This window comes from Gavia stellata, chromosome 3 (assembly GCF_030936135.1).
Source record: "Gavia stellata isolate bGavSte3 chromosome 3, bGavSte3.hap2, whole genome shotgun sequence".
In the NCBI taxonomy this organism is placed as follows: domain Eukaryota; kingdom Metazoa; phylum Chordata; class Aves; order Gaviiformes; family Gaviidae; genus Gavia; species Gavia stellata.
In genome coordinates, this window is record NC_082596.1 from 4682866 (window position 1) to 4703788 (window position 20923).

Consider the following 20923-nt stretch of genomic DNA (forward strand, 5'->3'; position numbering starts at 1 on the left):
GCAGAAGGCACTGTCACTAGCTCCCTTTCTAAGAAGTCCTTCTGCTCTCATAGATGAAATATGCTGTCACTTCCCCCAGCATGTTGACTTGCCATGATGGTGTCAGTGTGGAGCGAGCTCTTCTTTGGTAACTTTTGAAATTACAGTGCCCCTGTTCATTTTTTTGGACTGCAGACAGAGAATGTTGCTATTTTATTAATTTTATTCTTGACATAATTTTGAGCTTCTGCATGAAGATGATTTCAGTGTCCAGATACCTTCGAGAAACATCATCTTGGGTGAGGAGACTAATGTGGATTGAAGATATGCCATACCTGTGCTTTTAATTTTAGGCTTACACCATTAACCAAAGAGCAACAAGCTGCCACTCTGGGGATCTGTGTAACATGCTGGACAATCAATCTATTGCAGCCAACATCTTCATCCCCATTTCTCTTTTTATAAGGAAGGCAGGTTCTCGTGCCCAGAATTCCTCTGAGAATCTTATATGACAGTGGACAAGGTAGCTGCAGAAAGGGAGAGTGTCAACTGCTCCATGTCCCCCGGGGGTGGGTGTGATGAGTTTGAACTGAAACAGAAGAGTTAAGTTAGAGATGGCAGAAACCTGTTTGATAGAGGAGAGGGCAGTGGAAAGATGCCTAGGAAGACTGTGAAACCTCTAGCACTGGCAGTTTGTCCAATCTGTTTCTGATCTCCTAGGAATTAGTTGGGGGCTAGCTCCTCTGGACTTTTAACCAGCCAGTTTTCAACGCTGCTTTCTGCTGTTATATAGCAGCAGATGTTCAGATTCTGAATGTTTTCCAAAGCTACCCAATTATTATTCGGTAGAATTAACACCAGAATCCTTCATCTGTAAACCTGCTTTAGGCTGGACCCAGTCCTATTCTGCGTTTACAAAATAAAACCTCAATGTGAAGATCACCTCTTTGAAAAGCAAGAAGCAATTCTAGCTCCCAGTCTGTCCCTGTGAGGTAGAGAGATACTTGTAGAATATAGAAAGCAAGGAATATTACTCGAACACGTAGCTGTTTGCCATAACAGTAGCACAACTTCATATTTACAAACTCTCCAAGTTTATTAGTGCTGAATTAATTACCTAGCCATATATCTAAACTCAAGCATTCAGGAAAGTGATTAATATTACTCAGAACTACCAGTTTATGGATCATTGTCTGTAATCAAGTTGTGGTAGTTCAATGTGATCCATGTTTCCTGTGGTTTACAATGGATTATTCACATAAGGATGTGCGGCATAATTGAGTTAAGGTTATGGAAGCAAACATACCTTCTGGAATTTGCCCTATCTGAGTCACATAGTTTGGTAAAGATAAAGTTGCGTAATTCAGGGGTATTTTTGTGCACTTGCACTAAACAAACCCTATGGTCATGAGTTCTGAAGAACAACAACAATGTGATAGGAACAGTCTTGGTTCATACTAGGCTCTGGTTAAATAAATTAGAAGTACAGTGCAGCATTGGGGAGGTTTCAGTTATAAAGCTATTTCAAGAAACCCATGAGGATTTCGCTAAACTCTGCAGCTGCAACGTGCACAGGCAAACAGGATGCTGTTCTATCACCAAAGGAATAACAAACAATTCCAAAAGAGGGGGGAATTTAGTTAAATATAGCACTTGAAATAATAGACTAAGAATTCACGTCTTCTGTGGTCATTCTACCTTTTTTTTATGCAGTGGATAGTAGCAAAATCCTCAAACTGCTAATGACTGCAAATGGTGTACCTGTAAGAGAAGGAACAAAAATTTGGAGATAGCAGGCCGAAGGACAGCGAGGCAAGCACAGGCTCTAGGAAATAAGATAAAAAGAAAAAAGCACCCCAATGTCTGAGATCATTGCTTTGTCTGCTTCCTAGGCCAGATCCTTGAGGTCTTAAATGCACGGCAACGCTGAGAAAAATGTGCAATACTCTAACCGCTGTGAAGGTGTTGATGGTCAGTGCGTGAGCTTATTCCCTGACTTAGTGCAGCCCGAGGACCAATATCTGTTGTCTCTAAGGATCCTTCTCCGACGTCAGCCAAAGCAGATGCTTCAGGACGAGGGTAAGAACTGGACACAGCAGACTCCCAGTTTGCAATCATTTGCAGTTCAGGGACTTCCTGAAAAGGTGGGCTGGGTATATTAATAACCCTCAATCTCTTTCTCTTCCTTGAAGAGGCTGCTTCCTTGAAGAGGCTGCTTGAAGGGATGCTTCTGAAGCCACATCAGCTTTTAGTTCCCACAACACACTGTGGCAGGAAGTTCCAAAGTTTAACTACAGGCATGAAGAGTCACTTCCTTCCGTTTGCTTTGAGCTTGTCCTCTCCTACTTAAAATTGCTGCTTCCTTATTCTTTTATTGGAAAATGAAAAAAATCAATCTCCTTACCTTTTCCATGATGTTACAGATTTATCCTGGTCATCTCTTAGATTGAAGAGGTGAACCTATTTAGTTCTTCCTTATATTGAGTAGTTCCATACTCCTATCATCCTTGTTATTCTCATCTGAATCTTTTTAGCTCTATTGTTTCCTTTTTAAGGGAGAGGAGCAGAGCTGCACACAAGATTCAAGCTGGAAGAGACGTAGATTTATACAGTTGCGTAACAACATTCTCTGTTTTGTTCTCTGTCCCTTTCCTGGCGATTCCTAACATTTGATTTGCTTTATTGACTGCTACTAAATGCTTAGCTGACGTTTTCATGGATCTGTTGTAGCCCCAAGTTTTCACTCCTGGCCGGTAATGGCCAGCTCAGGGCCACATGTGAGCTGAGGGCTGCTTTTCCCCTTGTGCATCATTTCACTGTCCAGTCAGTGAGATTCTGCAATGCTTCACAGTCTGTCCTCATCTTTAATACCCAGAGTAACTTTGTATCGTGACTAAACCTTGTCACTTCACTGTTTACTCCTTTCCAGCTCATGTATGAGTTTGCTGAGCAAACAGCACGTATCTTCAGGGACACCACTGCTGATCAACCTCTACCGCAAGACCTGACCATGAGCTCCCACTCTCTGTTTCCTAGGTTTTTTATTCATTCCTTTTTTATTCATCCAGGAACCTTCCCATTTACGCCTTGACTTTCTTAAAAGCCTTTGGTGAGAGATGCTGTCTGCAGCTCTCAGGAAATAAAAGCTGCTTATATCAACAGGATATCCTTTATCCAAAGGCTTGTTGACACCTTCAGAGAACTCCAGTGGGACCATATGGCAGGACTTCCCTTTATAAAAGCCATGCTGACTCTTTCACGGCACATCACATTTACCCGTGTGTTGACTAATTCAATTTTTTTCTCTAGTTTCCACAAAGCAGCAGTACAATACCAATCTGCACTTAGCTTCTTACGCTGCTGGAAGAGCTGGGACCTCACGTTAATCTGAAAGGCTGGGACAAAGGCGCTCCCGCTGGATCTGTATTTTCCAGACTGCAACTTTCAGGTGCCGGAAGAACAGGAGGTGGGATATTTTTTCCAGAATTTCCTCTTAGTGTTTATTGTTGTTTTCAGTCAGATATACAAGTGAGTGCACGGCACTCGGGGAGCAGCGTCCTTTCCCCATGTCAGGATTCCTCTCCCTACCCCAGAATGTTACAAGCAAAATTCCCTGCTGCGGTCAGTCCTCTCCGCGTTGTCAGAACTGCAAGATGAGCACTCGCCTCCCTTCCGTTACATCTCCAAGGGGCAGGAAATGCCTCTTTCTCACTGCATCCCCTAAAAACCTGGGGGTGGGAGTCCTGCCAGATGAGGGGAGGAAGCACCAGACAAGTTAGTTGCTGCCAGTTGCAGTCAGTCCCCAAGTGAAAGCGGTTATTTAGCGTGTGCTGAAATGATTCTATGCGGTGAATCAGGAACACGTTTATAGCTTCCAGACAGCCAAACCTCCCCCTCCCTTTTAAGAGGGAAGTTCATGCAGACAACAATCTGGCTTCATCGAATAAGCCAATGTGAATTATTTCCTGATCATTTCAATGATGATTTTTGGGTTTGATGGTGCGGGTTCACCAATCAATTTATTGGCACTGGTTGCCCGGGAAAGCAGAGGACTGGCTAAATCATCTAAGCAGTCTCATACCACTCTTCTTGGAGTGGTGACTTCTTTAAATTTTGGAAAATATTGAAAGCAAAATAAATGATGGAAAAAGAGCAGCTGCTAAACAGCTCAAGAAGGGCCTTGTGGTCATTTCCTCAAAAATAAACCACTGAAAGGTAAACAAGCGTGCCTCTCTCTCATGAGGAGTACATTTCATCCCTTCCTAGTTTTTAACAACTTTTGAATGGAGTGAAACACCAGCACTTTTGAGCCTTGCATCGACTGCAGAGATCTTTCTGGAGCCCTGAGCTACCCCAAGGAATGTATTGCTTTGACTCTTTCCACAAAACCCATTCCCATACATTGCACTGGGCTCACTGCACAAAGCCGACCTCTCTGGGAAGCTTGAGGTGTTTTAGCAGACACCGGTAGGAACCAGCTGTCACACTGCGGAGTGATTCATGGTCCAGAGAGCTGCTGGCAGGAAGGCAGATGTGCAGGAAGCAAACCTTCGTCAGACTGAGTAATCCAGGTGAGCACAAGCGCGACACCTGAAGTCACGTACGGGCTGGGTGTGATGCGCAGGGTTGTGTAACCCAGTGTGTCCTTAGAGACCCCTGAGGTCATCTGTACATTACGGCTTCCCAGTATTTGGAATGTGAACCAGGCTGTCCCCTGTCACGGAGAAGAGCCTCCACTTGCCTGCACTGTGGGAAGCACGACATGCTTGCTTGCTGTGCCTCCTGCCTCTCTCCCCGCAGCCCTGGGCTGCTCTCAGATTACCAAATGAAGAAGCTTCTGGTTTTGTTCGGAGGGTTCCTGAGCTCCCCTGCTGTGAGGGAAGATGGGATCTGTAGGCTGACAGACCTCAGGATTCAATTTACTCTATTGCCTATCCCGTTCCCTTAGGAAGGGCAGAGGAAGTCTAAATCCCATCTGATTTACCAGGACTTGGGACACCTCATTCCATTAACGTCAGTAAGGAGTATCCCTATCCTGTAGGAAGTTTTGAACGCAAGGCTCTGACATGGTTTGATTCAACCCCTTCCCGATACGTCAAGTAAAGAAGTGACCATGAAGGGAAAATAAAGGACTTCTTAGGAAAATCTTAAACAAAATCCCAAGCCTTATGAATTCAGAAGACCAAGATTCACCTACAACTTTGTAGGTGAATGATGATGAGAATAAAATACGTAATTTCCATGCATTTTTTGGAATAAATGGAAAAGCCTTTAAAATAACATGGACCACAGTCTAAAATACCTGTACAGACATAAAATAGCTGCCATGAAAATGCCACAATAAATGGTGGTGGAATCTGAAATGTGAGTTGTCAGCAAAATTACACCTTCATTGAAAATAATGATATAAAATCTCCTTTTGCTAATTTATTTGTGCTCTACCTCCAGAGAAACAGGAGCAATGCAAAGTCTTTAGTCTCTTCTAAGCACTCTTCTCAAGCGATCGTCCCAAAATTAGTATAAAGGTACCAGTTATAAAGTGACACCTAAGAGAAATTGGTGCCTGGCCCATTTGTTCCAGAAGAAGATGCCCATGCAGGACAACTTCCTCCAAAATGTCCTAGAAGAACTCTCCAGTAGGTGAAAATCCAGGTAGTTTTGATAAGGAGCTTGATAAATGAACAAACTGCCCTGTAAATCATGACTGCCCTACTTAGGAGAATATTGGATTAATTTGGTTTCTAATTTTAGACTTTTCTACTTCTATGTTACTCAGTTTATGCTGGATCTGTACAAAGCATACATTGTACACACCGGCATATTTACAGCAAAGGAGAAAGGAGAATTTGAAATACAGCTACTACGATGCTCTCCTGTGCCTTGCCTGCTCTGTTCTTCTGGATATCTATTGAGATAAATTCCAATATGTAGAAAAGTCTCTCCTCTTTGCAGTGCAAAGAGCTGTCCTTGTTCAGTCATGGAAATCTACCCTGAAAGCCAGAGGCAGGAAAGGAAGTTCTCCCACGGAAAACTCACAGTGCTGTCTTAAGATCCCACCTTCTGTCCAGCTGCAGGGATGGTTGTGCATCTATGGGAGCAATGCAGAGATGAAAACAAGCGGCCCTATGAAAACAAGCAGCAATAGCAGGGGATGGGTGGAAAATCCTGGAGCTGCCACCTACATCCCTGTATCATCAAGCTGTGATTCATCTCAGTTACACAGGGTTTGCTGTAGGAAAATCTGGGATATACTGAGCTCCACTGACTCTCCTCGCAAACCTTGTACAGCTGTACGCAATGAAGAGTACCTGAACTGCAAACACTCGGTCTCCGTTCGCTTCCAGCTCACGTTTGCTGCTTTTTGCCTTTTGCTCAGTTCCCAGTGAGGAATGTTCATATAAACACAAATTTGAAGGAAATGCCTAGTGAGTAGCTGCCTGCTGTGGAAATGCATGTGGCGGTCATCTGTGAATATCTGCAAAGGAGAGCTAGTTCTGGATTAACTTCTCCGGCCAGAGAAGATAAACTTGACTTGTGATTCATGTGTCCAGTCAAAACTGACAGCACAGTTCAGTTTAACCTATCTGCCCTGAGCTGCTAATGGATAATTCATAAGCCATGACTTACTGAAAAAAAAAATAATGTGAGAAATATTAAATAGATGTGATGATAATAATAATAACCTGCTCTGTTAGGTCCTGAAGAAGAAAAGGGATTGCATTTGTTGAACAAATTTCAATACATCACTTCTCACACCAGTACTGAAGGGCAGCTGTTACAGGATACACAGCTCCGTAGGGGTCTGGGTAACTGTGATTTTATTATACAGTGGAGCCAACCTACCTTTAACCACTGCCAAGAAGGATGTCCGGCTCCCTGATGCTGTCCCTGGCCCCAGCATGCATCCTGCAACTTCCATTTCACCGCACCACTGTCCCTGACCCACACTGTGCCAGTCCAGGGAGCTAAACCAGCATGGAGCCCTCCGGTTTTTATGCCGCAGAAGGTTTTTTGCTGGTGTAGTTCCCAGTGCCAGCAGGCAGCAGGATCAGCACCATGGACGTAGTGGAAATGTGCAGCCTGGTGAGCCTGACCATCCTTTCCAACAACAGCTACCCATTAATTAGGATCAAAAATATGATAAAATCTCATTCTCAGCCTCTTAATACCACCATGCCATGCAGAGAACAACAGTGGATGCCAGGGAAGAATCCAAGGGCTGTAAGGGGAAGAAACATGCAGTCATGAATGACCGTGAGAATTAATTTCTGCCATAAAATATGACTCATAATATGAAACGTCTGAGAACCGTCTCGAAACCTTGTCCTCTAGCAGTTAATTTTAAAAGTATTAGTTATGGCTTAACATCACCTGAAAGTACGCGAATGCCTTGCAGCACAGCCTGACAGGCAGGGCTGCAGACCTGGCGAACTTGCAATCTAATTAATGCTTGACAGCATGAGGGCCACCATTGATAAAAGAGAAATAGAAGGGCACCAGGTGAAGCTCCCAACTGCAACAAGTACCAGCATGTGGCTTAGTCACGGGCACAGCGTAGTGGTTTGCTAGACAGGGAGGAGGGAGAGCCTCCAATGTCTGGCAGCGAAGGGACCAGGGGATTATCTTGGCCAGTGCTGTTATAAAGTTTTCTGGAAGTTTTTCGTATTGATTCGCCCCATGGAGATATGTGGGGAAAGGGCAGTTGTTGGAGAGGAATCTGAAGGAAAAGGGGCTGCAGCGCTGTCCCCGCTCTCAGCGTGGTCTTGCACTGCTGGAGGCGTTGATGCAGAAAGCAAGCGTACCAAATTAGTGTGCAGAAGTAGGGGGTGACAGGGACACATCTGCTGCCTGAAAAACTGACCTGGAGGGACAGGGAGGGATGTGAGCAGCTGGATATGTGAGCATGTATCATATCAATTAGTGAATGGGCTCCTATAACTGTCAAGAGTTACACGCGGTGTCAATACACGTTATGGAGAGGCACTTCAATTAAGAGAAAAACCAGTAACAAAAAGACCTTTCTGTTCTTTAGAAACACTGGCAGAAGAAGGTTATTTCTAAATCTCTGCCCACGCTGAGTCATATTGTTCACATAAACTAGCTTGGCCTGAAACAGAAAGTTCAGGAGCTGCCAACGGCAAAGCCAGCCAGGGGTTCGAGCTCATGAGAGGTTGCCGGTCCTGCGGAATTAGGCTGGTCCCATCATGGATGGGAAAGGTCTAATGAAAAGCTGGGGTGTGGGAAGAAGGTGCGTTGGGTGACCTGCTTCCATCGGACACGGTGCTGAGCCAGGGGCTTTGTGTGGTGATGAAGAACACCTCTGGGGGAGCAACGCGGCCTAATCATATATATAAAATGGACATTGTGCATCCTTTAAATGCCGCATCTGCCTCCGCAGCCTGCGAGATCAATGGTGTTATTCTGCTCCAGGCGGTACAGCAGGAGAGCACTCGATGCAGATACACTTTTACATTCAAGTCATATCACAAAATAGGAGGCTTGCTGTCATTTCCAGAGATGGCACTGACATTCCATTAAACCCCCTAACCCATGCTTGAAGAGAAACTATTCAGGTTTCTCCTGTCTACCATTAGGGATTAGTGTTAGGAATAATCAATGCTTCACGCTTGCGCCTCTGCACTCGTACAGCGTTCCCATGTATGTGTTTTTCATAGTCACCCAGTCTATATTCATCCGTTTTGGCTCTTAAATAAGCTGTTATATACTGACATCCTCTAAACTGAACCCAGTAGTGTTTACTGGACTGAAAAAGACATCACCAGATGGCTCCAATATCAGCCTAGAAGGATTTCTGTTCTTCAACAGGCGCTAAATGTGGCTGAAAAATCAGCAGGCCGTAGAGTGTCTGCATAGTCAAATCACCTCTAAGAGGCTTTGTAATTGCATTCAGTTCTGCCGTGCTGGAAAATGAGGATAATAAACTCAGTGCATTACACTTAAACTGGGGCTAGACTCCATGTAGAGTGTTAATAAGAAACACAGGCTGAGGTTTTAAAGGCGGCTAGTGGAGCTCAGCACTTTGCTCAGTGAAAAAGGAGATGCCAAGCTACCTTAGCTCACTTGAGAGTCACGGCCAAGAACTCCTAAGTTTCCAGAAGTCCCCAGTGACGGGGGATCACCTATTTCAGATGGTGTGAAAGGGCTCGGTTCTGAGAAGTCAAGTCTTACGCTTTCTCTAAAAATCAGTCCCACTTAGTGATCTTAGGGTGAGAATCTAACAAACTACATACACAAAATCTGTAGGAATTTTTTGGACATTCAGATCAAAAAGTGTTATTTTATTAGTCACTAGCTTTAAGGCTACAATATTCTTTCTGATACTGAAGCTTTACTAATCATTGAAGTGTTTAGTTTTTTCTTGCCGTGCCTCACTTTCATATCTAGCTTTCATTTTCTGGCTCTGGGCACATGAATTACGCTGAGGAGTTTCCTAACAGTTGGCCATACTATCTACTGGAAAGTCTTGAACACGTTTCCATTAACATCTTCTCTGTGTATCAAGTTCTTTTCAACAAAACCTAAAAAAGACCTGGCCTACCACTATCTTTTGCCTTTTTTTTACTGCGCTGGGAACGGTGGGCTGGGCGGATAATCAGTAGGAGATAAGTCAGTGAGTAGATAAGTCACTCCACTGGGTTTCACTTTAAAGGAGTACTTTCCCCTTATGCCGTAGGCTGGCAAATGCTTTTTCCAGCTACTATGCCAGTTTGAGCAACCCCAGCATCTCCTCATGCTGCCCACTCAGTTGTGCCAGTACAACTTAGCATGGGCTGCCCAATAAATCCTGGAGGGATCGATCTGGGATAATAATTACCTGACCAAACATGACTCCCTTTTTTTCTAAAAGCCCTTTTAACCCTTGTTGAGCCTACTTAGCTCAGCGCTACCACTGAAAAATTGCACGCCAGACTGCACCAAAAGCAAAAGGGAATAAATTTGAAAGTCGGTTTCAAATTACTTTTGCGAGTCAACCAGCCGCATCGTTGTATGGAAATTCCGTGCAAAGTCTAATGTACTCATTTATCTTCAACACTCTGTAGTTGTAGCCATGTTCCAGGGACTAAAGAACCTATTTTTTACATGTCAGAGAAAAGACTCACAAAACCTTCAGCCAAATTGGTCCCACCATGGATTCAAAAGCCCCGTGGGGGATGCTGAAGTCCTTCTGAAGTCCCTGGGGAGAGCAAGGCATTTTGTATGGACAAGATGACACCACAAACACCAACCAGGGGGTTGGATGGAATGAACCAACAGGAAACCCAAAGGACATGGCTGCGCCTCAGAGGCATCTCCCCTCTGAGCAGCTCATGGGCTGCGAAATGGGCCCCTTCTGTCAGCCTGGCTTACAAAGCCTTCTTCTGGGGCCCAGCACTGTGGGGAGGAGTGCGGGATTCACTAAACCCACCCTTAGCTGGTTTGTCACCCTAAGTACCCTCTCTGGTCTTCAGTTAGGGACATTCAGAGGAATTTTGAAGATGGCTTTTCAGATCAGACAACGACACTTAGGATATGATTCATCTCACCCCATTTTAGCAGTCCACAAAATGCAGGGTTGGGATTCAATTGCCTATCTAGGTACTAGATACCTGGTGCCATATGGGATATTCCGTGTCACCCAAGACCTCTATACAGGGCTGGCAGATGTGACTCTGAACATGCGGAAGACCTGCACATTCTGCGGTGGCGGCCAGCATTGCTTTTGTCACCCTTGTTAGGGCAACTAAATGTCACCCAAGAAGTCTACATCTGAACAAATGGTCTGGGTACTCATCATGGTTAGAAGAGGTCTCATCATCGGCATTAAGTGTAGGGGGTCATTCACCCAAACAAATGCAGGTGTCTTCTTCAGGAGATTAATTACAGCCTGTGTTCAACTGACTGGTGCCTCTTACCTACTGATTACAAAGGTGACCTGAGTGAGTTCTCAGGACCCACGCTGTAGATCCACATATAGTCAAATGAATCCCATGCCCAGGAGTTTTCGGGATGTGGTAGCTGCTTAGGCAGGGTTGGCTGGACTGCAGTTGTACCAGGATCATTTCTTTAACCAAGAAAAATCTGTTGGCTCAATCCTTTGGATGGTCTTCAAAGCACTTGACAAAGATCACTGGGAAGACAGTGCCTTGTTCTAAAATAGTTGATTGAACCGTTTTGCAAGTTATTGGGCCCAGTGTAGGACACTCTGAGGCCTTTGCTCCTTGGATGTCAGTGGAGAGGGTCAACTTGGCCCATCTTGGAGGCTGTTACCTGACTGCTGCCAGGCCAGTCCCCCGGAAAAAACTATGATGTGGGCCACAGGAGGTCAGGGTTCCTTCTCACAACCTTGTCCATGAGCTTCAACAAAGCCTGCATGGAAAGACAGCCTGTGGTGCAGGAGCGACTTCTGACTCATGTCAGTCAAACTTTGGCAGTGGTACTTTCTGTGGTTTTCACCTTTCCACATCTCTTTATATACTTATTTTCTCATCTGTACCATGTAAAACACTACGGGATCTCCCAACGCTCAGAAACTGTCTTTCCATCACAATTACCTGGAGTTGCACTCCAACCGCTAGCTCTTAACTGAAAGGTTTCCAGCTACTCAGCTTTCTGTTGCCCAACACTTCCTTCAAGCTAGTTGGACATCTCTGTACAAACCAGACTGTAAGTCCCTGCCCAGACCAAGTTGACTATTATTACACAGCCTGCATCATTCGCTTGCTTGGCTCATACAAGATAAATCAAATAACTGGGTACTGCCTCATGCTGCCTGCAACTTAAATTAGAAAGAATAGACCACAAGAAAAACTGCAGCGGTAGGAGAAGTGACTATAAATAAGGAAAGGAAAATGTTTCTCTTAGAAACCTTTGTTCCACAGAGGGAAATTGTAAAAGTAGTCCAGGATATTTTTGTTGCTGCTTTTTAATTTGAAATTTCATCTCTGGAAGCATTTACAGATGTAGAGTGTTGTGCAATGTTTTTGCTGCAGTATGGTGATTGCTAAGATTAGCACAGTAACAGATCTTTTCAGAGTAAATTGCATATAATTAATAGGAAGCAGGAGGAAAAAGAAATAATTGTACTTTAATCTAAATGCAAGTTCAGTTCTCCCAGAAGGTGGAACCGGCACTTAGGCTTTGCTAAAGAGGGGCCCTTTCCGTTCCTTTCAGCTGGGTGATGAACAACAATTATGTGCCCGTATTGCAAATCCTCATTTCCAATTTGAGATGAGTTTTACCAAAGTGCAGCGATGCTCAGAACTGGAATTTGTTTCAGGTCCTTTCTAGCAACTTTGGAGGTTATTGCTTTGTGCTTCTGGCTTGTCTCCCATCCAATGTCGAAACACGTTACAGACATTAAAACAACATTTCCTTGTGAAGGAGCTGTATAAAACCTATGCAACACAATTTACATTTTGGCCTCTAAGGCAGGACTTCATTGGTAATCTAAACACGGCTTCAGTTCACCATTTCTGAAGTGGGGCCTCAATGTCCTGTGGAAGGAAAGAACAATTCCTCTCCAGGTGGACACACAGAAATTAAGCACCGGGACAAAACCTCCTACGCTCCAGACAGGGTTCCTGTGCGTTATGAACCCTGTGACACCTCACAAGAGGAGATCCCACATCTCATTCCAACATGAGTAATTACAGCCCTCTCTCCAAAGCCTTTTCGAGCTCATGGTAACAGGGGACCTGTGCTGAAGCCCCATGGCACACTGCGTGATGAGCTCTCGTCTTCCATCCCGCTGAAGCAACCAAATTTCCCAGCGGGTCGTTGTGTGCAGCAATAAGGAGGGACAAGTCCACACACCTGCTTCACTCAAAGCATTTCTCAGCTCTTCACTTCCTCACGCAGACATTCCTCCCTGAAGACGTTAGAGCATCACAATATTGCCAGATGCACAGCTCAATGAAAGTACTGAAATAAATCATTGCAGCCAAGGTTTCACTTGGCTGCTGTTATTAATCATTAGCAATAGCTATTGCTAATTAATGTCATTACACATCATGCCTATTTATCATAATCTGCTGATGCAAGACATATTGTGTGGCGTAGATAAGAAAGAGGAAAAAAGCAAGCAAGCCATAACCAAACTTGAAAATGACAATGGGCAGTGTCTGCAAATTGACATTGCAAACTTCATGCTAAAAGTAAGCCAACGTCCCTGCCTCGGTGGCTGCACCTCAACTGTGTCTACGCAACGCCACTTGTCACAAAACGACACACCTCCACACTGGGCATACAGCTTTAAAATATTATTTAGTATGTGACATCTTTTGATGATACAAGCTCTTAACTATGTGGGAATGAGATTTCAATTAAACTAATTGTCTCTTCCATAGCGCTACACTGCTCTCCCCCACCCCTCAAAGAACACCCCCATGCTGCTATCTTCATATCAAGGTCTTTCAAAAAGAGTTAAACTCTTCAGTTCAAATACAAGCTGTTAGGCTGTATGCAACAATCATCAAGAAAATGCCCATGACCTTTGTTAGGTAGAAGGTGCGATTAGCTGACCCTAAAGATCCTTTGGTCCATGAAGTCTACAAAATGCTACAGTGCAGCAAATTATTTGACATCAGAAGTGCTGGGTCATTAGGATTTGTTTGTCATTGGGATTTAAACCCTCATTAATCACTTTTTTTTTTCCTCCTAAGGAAGGAGAGGGAGATTTCCTTCATTTTATATTTTAATCTCAAGTGGAAATTTAAATGCAGGTGTCTGAAGGTGAAATGCAAGAGTGGAATTAATTCTGTAGCTCACAAAATTGATTTGCCCCAGACCTGAATTTGTAATATATCCCCTTAAGCAGGCAGTCAGGAGCTGCAAGCACTCCAGCACGCCTGCTTTCCCCGCGGCACAGGAGAGAGCTCACATACAGCCTTCGGCTACCTGCCTTCATACTGATGAATGTGGATGTTGCCTGCTCAGAAATGAAATCTCTAAGCGGGAAGTTACTGGCAGTGGTTTAAACAGAAATTCACCGCAATAGCAATCTCACAAAGGCACGGTGCAAAGAACAGGACGTATCTGCTGGCTTTGGGTCTGCAGACTCAGGGGTAATGGGGTGCCAAGGACGGTCGTACGGAGGAGAAGGTGTCAGTCCTCTGAAACAAAAGTATTTCTGCCGCACGTTCATATGGCCACATCTCCATCTGCTACGGGAGAAAGGGCTGTTGGTCACAGTGGTGAGCTCATTAAAATGAGATCAATAGAGATTTAATCTAATGCTGAGGATTATTCGAAGTGGAATGCTCAATTAAGTGTGGAGAAAAAAAAGGTAACACACCAAATGAATTGCCAGCTGATTCCGCTGCTTTGTTTGGAATTTAGCCCAATATCGAGGAGGGCTGATAAGCTAAGGCAGAGCTGTGAAAAACAGCTGATACTGGGGGTAGTGGTCAGCAAAGACAAGCTAAACGTGCCGCATCATTACTGAAAAATTTTGCAGCAAGCTCCGCAGGTACGTAGCATTTGGCTAGGATTATATACCTGCCAATTTCCACTTGTATTCACACCAGTGGCTCTAAGAATATTCGAAAGCTGCTAAGGTGAGGCTTTGCATAAATAGGATTTACCATGGCTCTTGGAAAATTGGAAGAGTTAAGTGCAATGAGTGCTACAAAATTTGCCTTTTCTTTGCAGTTCTTCTGTAATCCTGGCCATTTCTCCCTCCCTCCTCCTCCAGCCGCAAAATCGAAACTGCTGCTGCCTCCCCAGCTCCCTCACCTCTCCGAGCCGCGGCCACACACAGGGACAAAGAGGATTCTGTTTTGAATGAAACATTTTATTCTTGAGGCATGAAAACGCAGTACCAGGCAGTAAGCCAAGAAGCAAGAAAAGAGAAACATATTCATTAATTAAAACAAGCATTGCTTGCTTTGAACTAATAAAATCCTGTTAAAAAAATTGGAGCGATGAGTTCTCGGCCTCTTGAAGCGAAGAACACGCTCCAGCCCAACCAGAGGCAGCGGCACAGCAAGCGCCTGCATTGCTGCAGGAGGGGAGAGGCAGTGTGAGATGCATTCCCCAAACTTGCTAACTGGCAGGCGCAGGGCCCCGTGCCGCTTCCAGAGAGAAGAATTAATCTTAACATGAAGAGCTATGTGCCTGTTGGCACAATATCACAGCATATTTTTTCCAGCAAGTAGCATTTAATCTTTGCCCAGACATTTCAAGGCAGAGCTGTCTTATTTCTCCCATTACGGCAGGACACCTTCCCACGCCATTCCCTAAAGTCAGAATTTTTGGGAGCCCAGCAGGATGAGGTCCAGCCAATCACGACCTCCCTCATGCGTCGTCTTCTTCTCTTCCTCTAAGACTCTCACCATCCCTAAGGCTTACGATTGCCTCTAAGAAGTTCAGCAATTTGCCATCCTGAATATTTCACCTGAGCTCCCGCACTCTGCCCCCGTCTTCATGACCAGAGAGGTTACAAACCTCCCGAGGCTGCACATTGTTAACGGCGTATGAAGCAATGCTGCCTCCGAGACTCTCCACGTTGCTCTGTGTCCGGGACCGAGAAAGGCCAAGCACAGGGTTATCTTCTGCTGCCTGTTACCACCTACCCATGGCCCTGCTTCTTTGCTATTTACCACTACTGTTATGGCTATTTATCACTATTATCAGCATCTCTATTTATCTGTGGTCCAGGGTACGCAGCAGGAGTCTTCCTCCCGCTCCCCCCATCCTGTTCAACACGCTAAAGAGGGGGTATGTTTTATACAGTGGTTCAAGATGCACTGTGGAGGGTGGGAAACCATGAGCCAAGGGAGTTAAAAGAGTGAGCGGCACCTATGGCTATAGATTTCTCAAAACAGCTGCCTTTTTGGTATGTTTTGTTGCAATTACCGCCAAGCGGGAACAGTGGTTTTGCAGGGCCCCCAGCAGCAATCCTTCTGCTGTCTGTTCTTCTGCTTCTGCAAAGTTTTTCCAGGGCTTTTTGCAAAGCTTTTTGAACTCAGAGGGACAAGAGCCGCACTGGCACTGGGGGGTTGCATTACCCCATCTGGCCCCAAACTGGGGCAAATGCCTCTAGTATTTATAGCCTCTCCTGTCATTGCCCTCAGGAGCCTCCCAACTGATCCCACAGACAACAAACTGTATTGTCCTGTGCTTATAATGCAGAAGACCGCTCTGACGGTCACTCCACATCCATGCCTCTGTAGCAAACTGGCAAAACAGCACAAAAAAAAGAGCTGCTCTAGGATGAAACAGCGAGTTTTGATGGAAATTTCCTCCAAAGTCTTTTCATATGTTTATACGGAGGAAGAGCATCCTGCAGGACATACTGTGAGATGTGAGGTACAGCATCCTGGCTTGTCCCAGCACTGCCTGTGTCTGTGGGACCTGCCGAACCTCGAAGGGAGCCGGCAGGGACCATGCGTCTACCAGCAGAGCCTCCTGGCTCCCCAACGGAGGCAAAACATCTCCCCGCCAATGCTTCTGGTGTCAGCACATTGTCAATAGCTTGTAAAGTCTGGGCTAAAAGCTCCAAATAAGAGTGGCATTTGAAATGCAAAAAACGCCTACATCGTGGAGTCTAAGCTCCTTGACCCCACACCGAACACACTCGGGATGCCAGCAGGCGTGATACTTTCTGTGGCACGAATAGATGTGCAAAGGGAGTTTGGCAGGAGCTGCCACGGGGCGCAAAGCAGAAACATTTAAGGGACTCGCTATTTTAGTGACGGTGAGTACAAAACACAGAAGTGCTTTAACTTTGTACAAATACAGCAGTTAAATACAAAGCAAATGTCACTTGCTGGAGAAAACGGTAAATGATGAGGAAAAAAAAACCAACGTGGTTTATATATAGCATAGATCTGTATGCTTGGCGGTTTTGCAGTCATAAATTCTACAAGACTTTCTATAATGTTCTGGCAATATTTTGTCTCGGGGTTATTTTGAGGCTATTAGAAGAGACAGAACTTGCCCAACTTCAGTGAAATTTGAAGCGGAAGATGTAGAATTGCTGGTGCAACTCCAACCCGACCACGCCGTCACCTCGCGCCGGTCAAAGGGAAACAGCACCAGCCCCAACGCCGGCGTGCAGTCTGTCAAGTGCCAGGATCGATATCTTCATAAAGAAATATTGTTGTGACTGAACACTCCTGTCGAGCAGCTGAGCTGCAGCTAATGCTTCCGCTCGCGGTGTCCTTGCTATAGCCAGCATCAGGAGAAGCTTGAGAAGATGAAGATAAATGCCCAGGCCAGACGTTTTCAAGGAGAAGAGTAAGAAGCAGAATTCAATCCAGAACTGGTGCAGAACCTGGCATGTCTGTGCGGCTCCAAGCACCCTGCATTGTCCCTAGTCATGCAATTCGTTCAAAACAAGCAACTTTTTGCAATTATTTGCTGGCACTCCATGAAAAGCAATGCCCCCTTCAATTCTTTCTTTCTGGACTTTTTATTGAAACCAGGCAGTCAAAAAAATGCAGTTCTATTGGAAACAGGACATGAGGACAGTTTTCGCCTGTGTGGCAATTTTCTCCTTGCGATCTGCTCCCAGCGACAGCCTATTCTTCTCCAGGACTTGAACAATAAAGGTCTCAAACAAAGGCGGGTCACACAGCTGGAGGAAGGATGCTCGAGGTCAGGGCTCCTTCCCTAACCTCCAGTAAGGTCAGTAAGACGGGTTGTGCCGGTCCCGCTTTCCTGGGTGAGGCTCGCCAGATCCTATGGGAGCTGCTTCACCAAGCCCAGGAGGTGAAGGAAATACGAGGTCTCCTGCAAGATGGGGTTCACAGTGCTCTTAGACCTTTGGGGCTCAGCCCCTTGTGCTGCAGAGAGGCTGTCTCCACCAAGGTCCATGCCAATCCCGGGCTGAGGGGCTCCCTCCATTGCTCTAATCTGACTCGACTACTTAAACGGGTGATTTTGTCAGCTGCAGTCATTTTTAAGCCACAATTTTTTACTTCCTGGCTGTGGTTTTTTTTAAACAACATTTTCTAAGCCCGCTCCATCCATTTAGGAAAACACACACATACAGAAATACACGAATATATATTTTGCGTGCAGCTCTGCACCACTTAATAACGCTTTTCTTTTTTTTTTTTCCACCTTTGGACTCCCTGCCCCTCTGTAACATGGAAAACCCATTTGTCTACCTTGCTGGATACTGAGTGGATAAATTCATTAAGTGCTTGGAAGCACGTTGGCCTGTTTTTTTCCTAGTCAGGGCATCAACATACCTGCACCACAGCTAAACTCAGGAAAACCAGCGAACCATGTAAACCGCGACACCTGAGCTAATGCTCAGTTCATACAAAACATGTGGTTATTCAAAACTCAGGATGGAAAAGAAACTGGTGACAGAGCCAGGTAAAATCCAGTGTATTTGTGTAGTTACACTCCTATTTTCCCTGGCAAGGCAAGACACAAGTGGCAGCGACTATCTTTACCCTCTCTGTTTTTATTCCCTCCCTGCCACTCAGTGCCAAAATGCCTCTTTCTGTTGGAAATTTTGTCCGTCCCAGAGGCGGTTCTTGGTGCTTTCCTGCTGCCTCCTCTAGCTGCTCTGGAGCCTTTCTGCCTCCATTTCACAGGCACAGACATTTTCATAAAATAGCAGCGAGCAAAACCCCCAAACCAGCCACCACAAGCAGAGACGTTTCCTTCTGCCACATAACTTGTATGCATGAAGTTTCCCTTCTGCAAACCTTGCCACCCCGGGCTGATTCGCTCTGACCACAGCTTCCCGTCCTGTGCGCTTTGCCGGGGCTTTCAGCAGTGATACGCATTCGCAACACCAAGAGAGACGCTTTCCTTCAGATGGAAGTTTGAATTAATTATAGAGGATCTTTTCTTTTAATTCCAGCACAGGCCTTACTGTACAATTGACGTGGTGGGACTCTGATTTGCAGATCTAATTTGCTCTGAGCATTAAATCATAGAATGGTTTGAGTTGGAGGGGACCTTTAAAGGTCATCTAGTCCAACCCCCTGCCATGGGCAGGGACATCTTTCACTAGATCAGGTTGCTCAGAGCCCCGTCCAACCTGACCGTGAACACTTTGAATGTTCAAACACTTCCAAATCAAAAGATATTTCTCTTCCCTATGAGTCATGTAAACACAGCCTGAAAACTAAGGGATCCAGCTGTTCCTTGTGCTTCTCACATCACCACCAGCAGCAAAACCCCTGAAGTGGATACTCTGCAAACAGCCAGCCTCGTGGCCCAGCCAGCAGCCGACAGCCTGGCAATATTTGCTTGCAGGGTGAAACACGCTTTTGCTCAGTAAAGCCACCAGACCTAGCACAAGACCAGACACACCGAGCAAGAAGATGCACTTTTACATAGCCACTGTTCTGTCTACGCCAACACTTTAAGGCGCTAATGGCAGAAACATGATAGAGTAGAAAAGGTGTGAATTTCCGAACTTCAGGACTATCACTTCAGTCCCTGGAATCTTACACGGTGGGAGTTCGGCAAGAGCAGAAGGCATTTCTCTTTGCAAAGAGCATTGCAAGGCATTTCTCTTTGCCCCCACATTTACAGTAAAGCTCCCACTTTCTTTTTCTTACCACGTTCTTTTTAACCCCCCTTTTGCATGTCTCCAGCCCTTGCAAGAAAAAAATGCCCTCGCACCACGCGGGGTCGGACTGTTGACACCCAAACTCTATTAGCAGCTTATCCACGGTGCAGCCTTGCTTGAAGGGTTGGCAAGGACATTTCCAGATCTAAGACCTGTTTTTGGTAAAATTGTCATTTTGAACTCATGTGACAACACGCATCTTCCCCAATGGCAGCTTATTAATGAATCTGGCTTTTTGTTTTCGAGTTGTTGGGTTTGTTGAGATAAAATACACAGTGATTTCACTTCCCTGTGTATATTCTTTTACAACCAATTTGTACCTTTAAAACCGCAACACAAGAGGGTTTATTTAGGAGTTGAGAGATATTTGGCTACTTCAATTCTGTCATTTTGTAAGATCATGTGGTTCAGATGCGCATTGGAACAGATTCTTGCGGATTCGTTTGGCATCAGTTTACTCTGAAATCTGGATGTTGATGACCTACAGAGGTATTTTTGGCTAAAGGAATGGCCCTACATTTGGTGTCACTTTAGGTGTGGGTGGCTATGCCATTATTTGTAGATAAAACCCTGGATGCTTTCAGCTTGCACTCAGAGGGAGTCATATCAGATAACAGAAGTCCAAAATGGTAGAAAAATTAAGGATTTAAACTTTAATATGAGAAGAATTTTTACCCCAGTCTCCATGTGTGCAAGCATGCAGTTATGCTTTTATGCCATCGAAGTCTAGTGGAAAATCCCCCAGTGATGGTAGTAATAAAGATTCCTTCATGCTGATACACCAAGAAATCTCAGTGCACTTGTCATTAAAAAGAGCATCTTTGGAGCATCTTCCTGCAGTTCAGGCTGGGAGGGATATGGAGATGCCCATGTCTTTGCCCCTGGCAAAGAGGCAGGTTGGGCTCCTCACCTGCAGCACTATTGGATATAAATATCCATTTTGTGGCAGCAGAAGCCACCTACAAGCGCAGGAGTGGCTCCGTCCCAGCTCGGGACCCCCTCCTCTCCTCTTACACTTGTGTAGACCTGGAGACCAAACTGTACCTCTCCCATTCCCAGTGTACTGCTCCCACAAAACGATATTTATTTTTCTTCCACTAGGTTTGCAAGTGGGATGTTTTGGTTCTTTTCTAATTCAGAATATTTAACATGTTTTTACTCTGATGACAGAAAGGAGTTAGCTGTTGCCGTTACGTCAAAAAGCAGGTCAGCACCTGGTGGTTTTGGCCCGCGTTAGTACGTACTCTAACTTGACTGTGTGAAGAGTGGAAGAGAAATACGGAGCCATTGAGCAAAAAAATCATCCGTGCCTGCAAGGATGCCTTCCCCAATGCCTCTTTTTGATTGCAATAGCCCCAAAGCAGGTGGCAGCCGAGAGGGCAAGCACAGGGCTTCAATTCTTTT